Here is a 6,331-nt window from a genome sequence, read left to right as displayed (position 1 = left end):
TAAATGACTATGATGAAGGTTTTGAGGGGATGCTTATCCAATTTGCAGATGGCACCAAACTGGGAGGGATAGCTAAAGCTGCAGAAGACAGAATTGGAATTCAAGATGGCATTAACAGATTGGAGAATTGGGCCCAGACTAAGGCAGAAAGAACCAGCTGCTCAAAAAAAAGATGGGGAACTCTTGGCTTGCCAGTAGGATCTAGGGGTCTTAGCAGACCACAAGCTTCACATGACTGAACCTGTAATACAGCAGCAAAAATAAAAGTGAATGTTATTCTAGTGTGGCAGATTAGCAGCCAAACCTAACAAATGCATATTCTTACTAGTTAGCATAAGAAACGGCTAAGGCCATAGAGCTGTGTTGCTGATGCACAGATACTCAGACCATAGAAATACCATTGGTAGAAAGGGCTCTGTGTGATGCCATTTCCCTTCTTCTCCAGGAGAGAAAGTAGTATATTGATACTTCTTGTCCCGCCTCTTCCTTTGACCAGTGTTAGATGTAGACATGCCTCTTCCTTGCTCCAGTTTTAGACACATGCCTGAAGCTGGTTATAGCTGTTACTGCTACTGTTGCTGTGAACCAATGCATGATTATAAAATGAATCTTATTTTTAAACTTACTTTACAATTGTTGCCTGATATTTTTGTTAAGTGGGGTAAGAAAGGGGGAGCCAGCTTACGTCATAGCTGAATCTGCTGAAAACAAGGTTTTGAACCCAATTCCCATGCTTTTAATTTGGCCTCAAGTATTTTGAAACTTTGTCCAACCCACACATATAGGTGCCTGGAATGAGAAATTGCAATTAATATATACTCTTCTACCCATTAAATGGATCACTGCCCCTTCATGGATCACTGCCTTGCCGTGGCGAAGGGGCTTGAAGAACTCAGAGAAGCTATGAACTATGCCGAGCAGGGCACCCAAGATGAACAGGTCATAGTGGAGAGTTTTGACCAAACGTGATCCACCTGGAGGAGGAACCGGCAAGCCACTCCAGTATCCCTGCCAAGAAAACTCCATGGACAAAGACAACAGGCATATAAAAGATATGACGCTGGAAGATGAGCCCCTCAGGTCGGAAGGCGTCCAACATGCTACTGGGGAAGAGCGGAGGGCAAGTACAAGTAGATCCAGAGCTGATGAAGCGGCTGGGCCAAAGCCGAAAGGACGCTCAGTTGCGGATATGCCTGGAAGCGAAAGGAAAGTCCAATGCTGTAAAGAAAAATATTGCATAGGAACCTGGAATGTAAGAACCATGAACCTGGGTAAGTTGGAGGTGGTCAAAAATGAGATGGCAAGAATAAATATTGACATCCTGGGCATCAGTGAACTAAAATGGACGGGAATGGGTGAATTCAGTTCGGATGACCATCATATCTACTACTGTGGGCAAGAAACCCATAAAAGAAATGGAGTGGCCCTCATAGTCAACAAAAGAGTGGTGAAAGCTGTACTGGGATGCAATCTCAAAAATGATAGAATGATCTCGATACGAATCCAAGGCAGACCTTTTAACATCACAGTAATCCAAGTTTATGCACCAACTACTTGTGCTGAAGAAACTGAAATTGACCAATTCTATGAAGACTTACAAGACCTTATAGAAGTGACACCAAAGAAGGATGTTCTTCTCATTATAGGGGATTGGAATGCTAAAGTAGGGAGTCAAGAGATAAAAGGAACAACTGGCAAGTTTGGCCTTGGAGATCAAAACGAAGCAGGGCAAAGGCTAATAGAGTTCTGTCAAGAGAACAAGCTGGTCATCACAAACACGCTTTTCCAGCAACACAAGAGACGACTCTACACATGGACATCACCAGATGGGCAGCATCGAAATCAGATTGATTATATTCTCTGCAGCCAAAGATGGAGAAGCTCTATACAGTCAGCAAAAACAAGACCTGGAGCTGACTGTGGCTCAGATCATCAGCTTCTTATAGCAAAATTCAAGCTTAAACTGAAGAAAGTAGGAAAAACCACTGGGCCGGTAAGATACAATCTAAGTCAAATCCCTTATGAATACACAGTGGAAGTGAGGAACAGGTTTAAGGATTTAGATTTGGTGGACAGAATGCCTGAAGAACTATGGATGGAGGCTCGTAACATTATACAGGAGGCAGCAACGAAAACCATCCCAATGAAAAGGAAATGCAAGAAAGCAAAGTGGCTGTCCAATGAGGCCTTACAAATAGCGGGGGAGAGAAGGCAAGCAAAATGCGAGGGAGATGGTGAAAGATACAGGAAATTGAATGCAGATTTCCAAAGAATAGCAAGGAGAGAGAAGAAGACCTTCTTAAACGAGCAATGCAAAGAAATAGAGGAAAGCAATAGAATGGGAAGAACCAGAGATCTGTTCAAGAAAATTGGAGATATGAAAGGAACATTTCGTACAAAGATTTCCACAATAAAGGACAAAAGTGGAAAGGACCTAACAGAAGCAGAAGACATCAAGAAGAGGTGGCAAGAATACACAGAGGAATTATACCAGAAAGAAATGGATGTCTCGTATACCCCAGGTAGTGTGGTTGCTGACCTTGAGCCAGACATCCTGGAAAGTGAAGTCAAATGGGCCTTAGAAAGCACTGCAAATAACAAGGCCAGTGGAAGTGATGGCATTCCAGCTGAACTATTTAAAATTTTAAAAGATGATGCTGTTAAGGTGCTACACTCAATATGCCAGCAAGTTTGGAAAACTCAGCAGTGGCCAGAGGATTGGAGAAGATCAGTCTACATCCCAATCCCAAAGAAGGGCAGTGCCAAAGAATGCTCCAACTACCGCACAATTGCACTCATTTCACACGCTAGCAAGGTTATGCTTAAAATTCTACAAGGAAGGCTCAAGCAGTATGTGGACCGAGAACTCCCAGAAGTGCAAGCTGGATTTAGAAGAGGCAGAGGAACCAGAGACCAAATTGCAAACATGCGCTGGATTATGGAGAAAGCTAGAGAGTTCCAGAAAGACATCTACTTCTGCTTCATTGACTATGCAAAAGCTTTTGACTGTGTCGACCACAGCAAACTATGGCAAGTTCTTAAAGAAATGGGAGTGCCAGATCACCTCATCTGTCTCCTGAGAAATCTCTATGTGGGACAAGAAGCTACAGTTAGAACTGGATATGGAACAACTGATTGGTTCAAAATTGGGAAAGGAGTACGACAAGGCTGTATTTTGTCTCCCTGCTTATTTAACTTATATGCAGAATTCATCATGCGAAAGGCAGGGCTGGATGAATCCCTAGCCGGAATTAAGATTGCCGGAAGAAATATCAACAACCTCAGATATGCAGATGACACAACCTTGATGGCAGAAAGTGAGGAGGAATTAAAGAACCTTTTAATGAGGGTGAAAGAGGAGAGCACAAAATATGGCCTGAAGCTCAACATCAAAAAAACGAAGATCATGGCCACTGGTCCCATCACCTCCTGGCAAATAGAAGGGGAAGAAATGGAGGTAGTGAGAGATTTTACTTTCTTGGGCTCAATGATCACTGCAGATGGTGACAGCAGCCACGAAATTAAAAGACGCCTGCTTCTTGGGAGAAGGGCAATGACAGGCCTAGACAGCATCTTGAGAAGTAGAGACATCACCTTGCCAACAAAGGTTCGTATAGTTAAAGCTATGGTTTTCCCAGTAGTGATGTATGGAAGTGAGAGCTGGACCATAAAGAAGGCTGATCGCCGAAGAATTGATGCTTTTGAATTATGGTGCTGGAGGAGACTCTTGAGAGTCCCATGGACTGCAAGAAGATCAAACCTCTCCATACTGAAGGAAATCAACCCTGAGTGCTCACTGGAAGGACAGATCCTGAAGCTGAGGCTCCAGTACTTTGGCCACCTCATGAGAAGAGAAGACTCCCTGGAGAAGACCCTGATGTTGGGAAAGATGGAGGGCACAAGGAGAAGGGGACGGCAGAGGACGAGATGGTTGGATAGTGTTTTCGAGGTTACCAGCATGAGTTTGAGCAAACTGCGGGAGGCAGTGGAGGACAGAGGTGCCTGGCGTTCTCTGGTCCATGGGGTCACGAAGAGTCGGACACGACTAAACGACTAAACAACAACAACCCATTAAAACCCATCCCATACAGAGCAGAGCGACCAAGATTCTCAAAGGTATTGAAATCTTATGAGGAACAGTTGATGTTAGGGATGTTTAGTCTGGAGAAGAGGAGAGGGGATATGACAGCCATCTTCAGATATCTAAAGGGCAGTCACATGGAAGATGGAACAATCTTGTTTTCTCCTGCTCTTGGGGATAGAACCTGAACCAAAAGCTTCAAGTAAGAAGAAAGGAGAATCCTACTAAAAATCAGGAATAACTTTCTGAAGGTAAGACTCTCCTTCTTTGGAAGTTTTTAAAGCAGAAGTTGAATGGCAATGTCAGTGATTCTTTAGCTGTGATTCCTTCATAGCAGGGGGTTCAACTAGATGACACTTAGGGGACCCTTCCACCTCTACAGTTCCATGATTCTATGACCATCCTTGAATTGAAGGGCACCCAGATGAGATTCCCACCTCTTCCTGGTGAAGGAGCTCAGTTTCATTACCTGGGGCAGGGCAGGGCTTCTATGGTAAACTGTGTGATATTGCCCAGATCATTGATTAATTATGACCATAAATAACAATAATCCAGGGTATATGAGGTGTTAGAGGAGTAATGCCTCTGGTGGAGGACATGTTCTGCTACTTCTGGGATAGTTTGCCCACCTTTGGTCCCCACCCTGTCCTCAAATCTTACCTGTGGCTCCTAGATGCTGTCATCTTGTAACAGCAGCCACACCCCATTAAATTACTTTGACTGGCCGGCTAAACCAGGTGAGAGTAGCTGATGTATCTCAAACCCTTGATGAATTAGGGTAGAGGTTTCATGTGTGTAGGTGTGTTGTGTGAACACTCCCCACACTCCTTCCAGGGCTGGAAATTGACTAGTCTAACCCCTGCTTTGCTAGTAAAAATTTATTACTGTGTCACAAAATGATGTATGTCTAAAAAGTGTGTCACCAGCATGAAAAGTTTGGAAAGCTCTGAGTTAGGGTCTTCCCCTGCATGCAAAGACAGGCTCCAGCAGATGAGACCAATAGTGGGTCCAACAGTGAAGAAAGTAGTTTCTGCAAGTGCTGTAGAGGGAAGTGAGGGGCAGATGGGGGTCATCAAACCTCCACTGTCTAGCAGGATATCTTGGGGAGAAGAAATGGTTAAGGAGCAAACCCTACACAAATCCCGGGTGTAGTCCCTAAGTCAGTTGGGTAGCCTCTGCTGCTTCCAACCAGAGTCCAGCTGCTCCCTCATTTTTATTGGAGGTTTTTAAGCAGAGCTTGGATAGCCATATGCCAAGGATGCTAGCTGGGATTCCCGCATGGCGGGGGTTGGTCTAGATGGCCCTTGGAGTGCCTTCCAGCTATACAATTCTGATCCTATGTGAAGAAAGCTTGCATCCTAATAAGAGCAAGATAACTGGAAGACATGGGAGAACCTCCCTCTCTTCACCAACTATAATCAATCCTGGAGCAGATTCAGTTTCTGCTGCCTTCCAGAGTGTACTGGTTCACCAAAGGGGGTTGATTGATTGCTATTCTATCCCACTTTTCTTCCAAGGAGCTCAAGGTGGTGCACATAATATACTCAAAGTGGCTAACCAGATACTCCAGAGGGAAGCCCCTGAGCAGGATCTCAGCATAAGAACACTCTTTTGCTGGGGTCAAGTGAAAGAGGGGCAAAAGAGAGGCAGTTAAGAGAGGACAAAAACCACCACCTGCTTTGGGCAGTAGGTGGTGCCAGAGAGCAAAGAACCAAGTACCTTACAGGTAAGAAAGAGGGGTGGAATCAAACATGCAAACTACATCCAGGGGGTTGGACTAGATAGCCCTTGCTGTCCCTTCCAACTCTACAGTTCTGTGATTAAATGGAGGCCGCGAAAGCAGCACATAGAGAGGGAAGTGAATGTGGCTCGTAACTCAGAAAGGAGAAACATGCAGATGGCAGGTTAGAATAATAGAATTGTAGGGTTGGGAGGGACCCCCAAGGGTCATCTAGCCCAACCCCCTTCAATGCAGGAATCACAACTAAAGCATCCATGACAGATGGCCATCCAACCTCTGCTTAAAAACCTCCAAGGAAAGATGCTCCTTGCAAACTTGGTAGCCAAACACCATGTGGATTTGCAAAACTGCCTGCAAAATCTCAAAACAAAATCAGAACCACAAACCTCTTGAGATCAAGCTCCACTGACCACAGGGAAGCTCACTGCACACCCATTTCCTTTTTTAAAAACGTTGTCCATTTTGGAAGGGCCTAGTCCACAGCAGCCTTCCCCATGTATTTAAAGCGC

Source organism: Podarcis gaigeae, assembly GCF_964106915.1.
Source record: "Podarcis gaigeae genome assembly, chromosome: Z".
Classification (NCBI taxonomy): Eukaryota; Metazoa; Chordata; class Lepidosauria; order Squamata; family Lacertidae; genus Podarcis; species Podarcis gaigeae.
Note: the sequence above shows the minus strand (reverse complement) of the source record.